Raw genomic sequence first — 9,101 nt, 5'->3', positions numbered from 1 at the left:
TGATTGTGTACAATGTTCTCCTGGTTCTGCTCCCTTCACTCATCATCAGATCATTTAAGTCTCTCCAGGTTCTTATGAAGTCCCTCCACTCCTCATTTCTTACAGCACAATAGTATTCCATTACATTCATATGCTGCAATATGTTTAGCCATTCCCCAATTGATGGGCATCCTCTTGATTTCCAATTCTTTGCCACCACAAAAAGAACAGCTATAAATATTTTTTGTACATACGGGTCCTTTCCCCCTTGTATAATCTCTTTGGGATATAGCCCTAGAAGTGGTGTGGCCGGGTCAAAGGGTATGAACATTTTTATAGCCCTTTGGGCATAGTTCCAAATTGCTCTCCATTACAGAATGGTTGGATCAGTTCACAACTTCACCAACAATGCAATAGTGTTTCAATTTTCCCACATCTTCTCCAGCATTTGTAATTTTCCTGTTTTGACATGTTAGCCAATCTGACAGGAGAGATGGACCACATAAATCTTAAAAATGGACTCTGAAACTATGCCATTAAACAATGTCAGTACCTGCTAAAATTATACATTGGATGATTATAAAGGGGTGTTTTATGAATACTTAAAAAGGGAGGTGATCACCAGTAACTAGCATAGGTTAAGAACAAGTTTATTCCAGAAAAACCTAATGTCTGCCTCCCCCCCCTTTTTTTTTACAGTTCTTAGACTAGTAGATGAGAATACCATAGACATAGTAGGCAAGTGGCAAGATACAGAAGTTGCTTTTATCACTGAGGTCTCCAATTCTGCTCATGGACACAGTATATCTGAATTTGAACAAAGCATTTGACAAAAATCTCATATCCTAGTGGACAAAGTGGAGATATTTGGAATAAATGACAGTATAATTAGGTATGTTCAGAACTGGTCCACTAGATGTAAAGAGTGCTGATTAATGAATTGATACCAACCTAGAGGTGGGTCTCTAGTGAAGTATCATGGGACTATTTTTATTTCTTCTCTGCTCAGCATTCTCAATGACTCATATGAAGGCATAGGTATAGCGTGCTTACAGAATTTTGGATGACCCAAAGACAGGCATGCTAGTTGGCAGAATCAGGATATAGGGACATCTCAGGAGACTGGAAGAGTGGGGGTGGGGTAAATCTAAGAAGATGAAACAGTAAAAATAAATGCAAAATCTTAGATTCAAAATGTTAAACACATAAATACCAAATAGTAGACATGGCTAGATGATAAGTCACAGTAGAAAAGCCTTGGAATCTTGGTGGACTTCAAGTTGATAATGAATCGCTGTGATGTGGCAGTCAGAAGAAGAATTCATTCTTAGATTGCATTAATAGAAATAACAGAGTTCAAAATATGGGAAGTGACAGTTCCATTGAATTCTGCCCCAAACCCAAGCTAGAACACAGTGTTTAGTTTTAGGTGCCACATTTTAGAAAGGTCAAGGATAAGATGCAGTCTATCTGTGAGTGATCAGGATACTGAAGGGACTGAAATCTTGGGATCAGCTGAAGGGTCTTTATCTTGGAGAAATTCGAGGTGATAGATTTCTGATATTTTAAAGATACAGAAAATGAATTAGTTTTGTCCTGACTCTAGAAAGCATATAGTTCCAAACCATACTTGAAGTTACAGGGAAGCAAATTTCAGCTCAATATAAAGATAAGCTTCCTAACAAATTTAAGTGAGGTAGTGAGTTTTTTGTTATTAAGGGTCTTTAAGCAGAAGTTTAATATTCACTTGTACAGGATGTGGTAGAAAATACTTTTTTTTTTGGTTCAGAGGTTATGCTAAAATGAACTCTGCATTCCCTTTCAGCTGTAGTTCTGTAATTCAGTGATTCTGTGCGTTTTACTTGTTGCATAGCAGCTAGAGCCAAAATCCACTTAGTAGCCGTAAGTGTTTCTTGGGATGGATTGTTCATGGTAGAGAAAAATCTACGGACTTCTTATTCCAGACCCCAATTCCAAAGCCAGAGATTGGACTTAAATTTTTGCATTTCAGACCTTGAATTCTCAAATTGTGCTGACCAAGGCTCTTTCAGTCTGGCTCTTCCTACCTTGCCTAGATACTTTGATAGCCAGGCCAGACTCAACCCTTTAGGCAGGGAGTTCCTGCCTTACAACCAAGAAGATTGTTCCTTCTGTGATTCTGACCCAGTTCTTTCTCAAAGGCCTCGCTCCCTGTGCAGACTAACTGGGCTGAAGAGCTACGACAGGTCCCCCCACCCCCAAAATAAACAAACCAAAACTCCAAACCCCAGAAATTTAAGGGTCTCTTTGACTCATAAAGATTATTTGTGGGTGGCTGCCTCTACTGTGGACACTGGGCATGCAGGCTCATGCTTCCTGCCTAACACCCTCACCCTGCCATTTTCTGAAAACTTCATTTGCCATTCTTATACTTTCTATTTGATTCACTGACCAATATCCACACCATCTCCCTGCTTGTGATAACAGAGATAGGAAATCAACCAGATGTTCCTGATAGAGAATGTTATGTATGAAACACCAAACCTTTGGCTGCCTCAGTTAGCTCCCCTGGTGTGAAGGTGGGTGTAATCCAGGCATCCTGTAGTGACAACTGCGTGAACAAGGAGTGACAGCTTGATGAAGCTGGGTGTACCAAGGTATGTACTGAGAATAACGTCTTTGAAGGACCATCACCGATCCCTCATAGCCCAAGAACCATTCACCAAGTGTTTTGGCAACTGAAGACCAGTTATATCTACTATTGCCAACCTATTCCCCACCTCCTGGGGCCCCATTGAATCTAGGTCTAATTGCATCCACTTACTCTAATAAATGAGACCTAGTTGTATCCTTTACCCCAAACCCTTCTTCCCCCACTGCATGTGCCCCAAGATAATGTTTTAGGACTTGAGTTTCCCCTTGTGTGAGTTAAAATGCACCATTAATAAAAGAACTATTTTATACATTACTAGTGTCTTTTTTTGTGTGTGTGTGTGTGAGAGAGAGAAATCTCCAAGTCCTATAACTGCTGATAAAACCAAGTATAGCAGTCCAAGCCAATAAGGTGCTAAGGCATTTGTCTTGTGGCCTGCCCAGTACCTCCACCTTAACTTTAGGAGGACAGTATTGGGGCTCAGACCATGGGAAATGACACCAGTGACACCTAACTGCAACCCTACTTGGGTGCCACTCAAGGACACATGAAAACATTCTGAATTTTCCTTGTGTACTGTCCACACATGGGCACTTAATAAGTTAAGGTTCCAAGAATGATTAGGACATTAAAAAAACCCTCAGAGGTACTCTTCAAGGCTTCAGGGACACATTTAGTATGGGAAATCATTACATCAATGTCAGGACCAGAACCTCCCTTGACCACAGACTCTGTAGACTTTGGTCACTTGTACAGTGGATATGCTCAGATAGGTAAGGATTCAAGTCTTCTGCAAAGAGAATTGGGTTCTTCATAAAAGAAGTTGAGAGCCTTTTCCATAATGCCATGGACCTGAAGCACAGATGTAGAGGAGAGTGAGATGGCACTCTCAGAGAAGATGAGATGAATAAGACTTAAATGGGTTGTGGGGACTATTAGGACTCTGGAGTTGGCCAGGCAGAAGGAGTTTCTGAGTAAGCCAGAAACTGTAGGGATACCAATGATCTGGAGGGACCAAGGAAAAATGAGAGGACAAAGCATGCTAGTGAATGAGTAGAAGCAGGTAAGTGGCAAGATGTGGACACTACCCTGTCTTCACCAAGGTCTCTGACTCAGTGGGTACTACTGGACCTGTTGGTGTTCTTTTTGTTTCTGTGGAGAATGGGGACTGACCCTCTGGGGAATGGAGGAAGGAAATAATATTTTTCTCTTGCTAAATGGTCTCAGATGAGTGCTCTTTCTGTGTAAAGTGGAAAAAGCACCACATTTGTAGTTAGAGGACGTGAGTTCAAACCCTTGCTCTGCGACTATGTGACCATAGAAAGTAATCACAGAAAGTAATTTAATAGTTCTGGACCTCAGTTTTCTCATCTGTAAAATGAGATTGGACTCTGACTGCTAAGGTTACTCCTGCCCTTAAATCTATTATTCTTTACATTTTGTATTCAATTAGCTCTGTCTTCAAATATTTGAAGGAGAGCTGAATATATCTGGGAAAAGCAGGAAAGGAAAAAAGAATCAGATATTCGCATGAACTGAATACAACCCTACAGATAATTATTTTCAGGGAAACCCTCAAGGCTGAACCAGGAGGAGAGGTGTCTAGGAGCTTTGCTACCTGGGTTATGCCTAAAAACAGAAATAAGTTATTTACCTCAATAAGCCACCAAACAAATGGCTCATTGACCTGGTTCCTTCCAGGCTGCCTATAAAGATGCCCAAGGCTAACCTTAAAAAAAAACCAAACAAACCAAAAACCAAACAACCACCAAGAGCAAAAGCTTCTTCCTAGATCCTAGTGTCTTCTGTAGCTATAGGGTTGTATCTTAGATCCCTTTCTCATCCAGACTCCATGGTCTCTCTACTTCCTCTCAGTCTCTTCTAAACCCCTACATTCTAGCTTCTTACTTCCCCATTCAACAGAAACTTCTGTGTTCCAAGTTTCTAGCAAACTCTTAATTTCCACATTTAATGGCCTCAACTCACTCCACAGCCGCATTTGACATTATCGACACCTCTATCCTTTGGGGTACTCTGTTGGGATTTTGGTGACACTGTTCTCTCCTGGTTCTCCTCCTACTTCTCTGACTGCTCCTTCTCATTCTCCTCTGCTGGATCTTCAGCATATTATGCCCCCTAATTGCATGTACCTCTGTCATGAACCCTCTTCTCTTTTCTCTAAACCAGGGATTCTTCAACTTTTTTGTCATGGTCCCCTTTGGTAGACTGGTGAAACCTATGGACTCCTTGGAATAATGTTTTTAAATACATAAAATATATGGTTACAAAGGAAACCAATTCTGTTGAAATACAATTATGAAAGAAAAAAGTTTGCAGACCCCAGGTTAAGAACTTCTGTTCTAAACATTTTTACTTTATGACCTCATCGGTTTCCATGGACTTTATTCTCATCTCTATGCAAATGACAATCAGACCTAGAATGTACTGGCTAATGTTTAACAACCGGCTATATGGGGGAGAAAATATACCCATGATACACTTTTAAGTTTACTCTGCATCACTAATGTTTTCTCTATTGCTTTCTTAGGTCTAGGTAATCAACAAAACAATAAATCAAGCTCTGATTTGTATCGTTTGTCATTTTCCAAGGTGGAAATACATTGAAATTTTATTAATCAGCTTACTTGAGCCAGTTCAAGCTAGCTCCAGCTAACTCCTGCCCAGATCTAAATGTCTACCCCTAGTCCCTCTACAGAGCTCCAATCCTACGTCACGAACTGCCTGCAGAACGTTTACAACGGGACGCTCCGTAGGTATCTCAAACTTAACACATCCAAAACAGAACTTGCTGCTGGGTGGTTCAGTGGGTAGGGTGCTAAGGCTAAAGTTACGGAGACCTGAATTCAAATCCAGTTTCAGACGCTTATTAGCTATGTGACCTCAGGCAAGACATTTAACCTCATTTGTCTCAGTTTCCTCACCTGTAAAATGGGGATGATAATAGAACTTACCTCCCGGGGTGTTTGTGAAGAGCAAATGAGATAATGGTTGTAAAACTCTTAGCACAGTGCCTGGCACATAGTAGGTGCTCTATATGTGCCATTATTAATAATAGTACCATCATTATTATTAATTATTCCCCTCCAACAGAGCCCTCTTTTACAAATTCTCTGTTGAGGCACCATTGTGCTCCTAGTCATCCAGGTTCATAACATCAGTGTCTTTTCTCAACTCTTCACTCTCATCCCACATGTCTAATCAATGCCAAATCTCATCTTTTCTAACTGTATACCACATGCCTCACATATGTCCTCTTCTTCCTATTCACACAGCCAACACCCTGGCGTAGAGGTGTCAGACATTCAGCCCCAACCTTTCTAAGTAGGTCCTGAACCACATTAAAATCTGATTGGAAATATTTAACAAAATAAATAAAAATACAATAAAACAGATAATAAGTTTTTCTGAGTCAACACGCAGCCCACAGGGATCTGTATGGGCTAGTGACCCCCATTTTTTTGGTTTGACAGCACTGTCCTAGTGTGTGCCCTCTTCATCACCTCTAATTTCCAAAATTGGTCTCCCAGCTTCAGGTCTCACCCCTCTCCAGTCCCTTCTCAACATAGCTAGTGGTTTTCCTAGTATGTAGATCTGTTTCATCTCTCCTCTCCCATTTAACCTCAAGTTTCTATTACTCCTCTGTTTAGCCTTCATGACAAGGCCCCCAGCCTGCCCTTCCAGTCTTTGTGCACTCTTATAAGGTCCAGTTACGCTGTTCTATTTGCTGTTCCCCACATAACACTCCACCTCCCATTTCTTTTTTTTCTTCATTTCTTTTTTTTTTTTACAAAAGTATTTCCAGCATTTTTTTTTTTTTTAGTTTACAACACTCAGTTCTACATAATTTTGAGTTCCAGATTTTCTTCCCTCCCTCCCCCCTTCCCTCCCCAAGACAGCATGGAATCCCATATAACTTCCACGTATAACTTTGCATTGAATTAATTTACACACTAGTCAAGTTGTGGCGAAGAATTATGACCAATGGAATGAATCATGAGAAAGAAGAAACAGAACCAAAAAAAACCAAAACAAAACCCAAAAACAAAGGAGAGAAAAACAAAAGGGAGGTGGGGGAAAGGCGAGCATGAAATGTGCCTCGATCTACATTCATGCTTCATAGTTCTTTCTCTGGATGTAGATAGCATTCTCCATTGTGAGTCCTTTGGAGTTGTCTTTGTACCTTGTGTTGCTGAGAAGAGCAAAGTCTGTCAGGGTTAGTCCTCACAGAATCCATATATCTTGGTTGTGTATAATGTTCTCCTGGCTCTGCTCCGCTCACTCAGCATTATGTCATGTAGGTTTTTCCAGGTTGTTACGAAGTCCGTATCATCCCCATTTCTTATGGCACAATAGTATTCCATTACCTTCATATACCACAGCTTGTTCAGCCATTCCCCAATTGATGGGCATCCCTTTGATTTCCAATTCTTAGCTACCACAAAAAGAGCTGCTATAAATTTTTTTGTACATATGGGTCCTTTTCCCACTTGTGTGATCTCTTTGGGATACAACCCTAGAAGTGGTATTGCTGGGTCAAAGGGTATGAACATTTTTATAGCCCTTTGGGCATAGTTCCAGATTGCTCTCCAAAAGGGCTGGATCAGTTCACAACTCCACTAGCAATGTAACAATGTTCCAATTTTCCCACATCCTCTCTAGCATTTATCATTTTGCTGTCCACCTCCCATTTCATGCCTTTGCCACTGCTATCTCTTCCCACCCCCACCCCCCCATCCATGCTTGTAATAGACTCCCTCCTCACATCTGCCTTTTGGAATTTGGTTTCCGAGAAGATTAGTTCAAGCATAATTTTCGGCAAGAGGCCTCTCCTGGGCCCCCTAGCTGCTCATGCCTTCCTCCACCCCCACCCGCAAAGTTACCTTGCATTTGTTTTCGATTTTGTATATCCTTCTATAAATTCACATCTTCTCCCTTGTTGGAATGTAAACTCCTTGAGGGCATCGAGAATTTCACTTTTGTCTTTGTATCTCAAAGCACAGTGCCTGGCACATAATAGGTACATAATAAACACTCGTTGATTGATTGACTTCTGGGTAGTTATAGCCCCTCATTCAGAGCTTTGAATCAACATGTGTTCACAGCTCTTTCCTGTGGCTGCCCTGACCTCAGCCATCACTTTGTCTCACCTTAAGTCATTCTTACCTCCATGCTCCTTCATCACCCTCTGGGTCCATTCCTAACTCATTCGACTTTTCCCCATATGTCCCAGCAGCCCTCTCATCCTGGAAAATCCCTTCACCTCTACATTCTATCTCATGCTGGAAAATCTTTCTATCTCCTCAGCCCCTTCTTCTGATTGGCTGTTTCCTTCCAGAACTTCCAATTTAAGGAAAGTACCCAGGCTAGTCCCGATTTCATTCCTGTCTGGGCTCCATGCCTGACTTTTGGGACTTTCTTTACCATGAAACTCAGGTACTTTCTCTTTCCTACCCCTACCTCAGTTTTCAGTTTCTTTTTATGTGGTATTTTCCCAGTTAGAATGTCAGAGAGTGGGAAAGGAACTGATGTAAGAATAATCCAGTGAGTGAAATAAGAAACGAAAGGACACTGAACTGAAAAGGGGAAGGAGAAGGGAGTGAATGTCTTTGTTCAGTGGTTTCATTCGTGTCTGAGTCTTGGTGACTCCATTTGGGGTTTTCTTGGCAAAGATACTAGAATGGTTTGCCATTTCCTTCTCTAGGAACTCTAGAGTACAGAGCTGTAGTTAGTGAGATGTTACCGGGTTGACTTAGACTTTGTCACATGAAATGTATATATTTCTTTTCTGTGGTTGTCCTCTGACCTACCCTCTCTCTCTGCCTTTTGGTCCCTGCACTGGCCTGTTCTGCACTCTTTGGCCACTTACAACTCTTTGCCCAGCCATGGCACGATCCCCAGGGGCATAGGTTCATAGATCATAGAACCTAGATCCGGATCTAGAGTCTAACCCCCTCATTTTCTAGATGTGGAAGTTGAGACTTGGGAAAGTTAGGTTCTCTTGATCAAATTCACAGAGAGAGTTAGCATCAGAGGCAGGTTTAGAACCTAGGGCCTCTGACTCCAAAGTCAAGTCTCTTGCCACTGTCACTACCTCCCTGTCACAGTGGGGTCCCTCTTATGGGATCTGCCTCTACCTACCACCATTCCCATCTGGCTTCCCAGGGAATAAAGGGTCAAGCTTTGTGGATCTGGGGAATGGGCTTCCCCTTTCCTGGTGGGACCATATCCACCTATGTCTAAGTAAAATATTCTCTTCTTGCCCCAGCTCAACTGAATTTGTCTTGGGCATAATGATGACTAGTTACAGCACTAGGAGAGGGTAATTTTAGAGGAAGTAAGATAAGGAATGAGGAGTAAATGAGCACAACTGAAAATACTGGTCACCTACAGAGCAGGGACTTGTCTCTCAATCTCTTTCCTCTGTTCTTTCCATTTCTGGGCATTGTTTTTTCTGCATTTGGGTCTTTGT

The sequence above is a fragment of the Trichosurus vulpecula genome, chromosome 8, assembly GCF_011100635.1.
Source record: "Trichosurus vulpecula isolate mTriVul1 chromosome 8, mTriVul1.pri, whole genome shotgun sequence".
NCBI classification, from domain to species: domain Eukaryota; kingdom Metazoa; phylum Chordata; class Mammalia; order Diprotodontia; family Phalangeridae; genus Trichosurus; species Trichosurus vulpecula.
Note: the sequence above shows the minus strand (reverse complement) of the source record.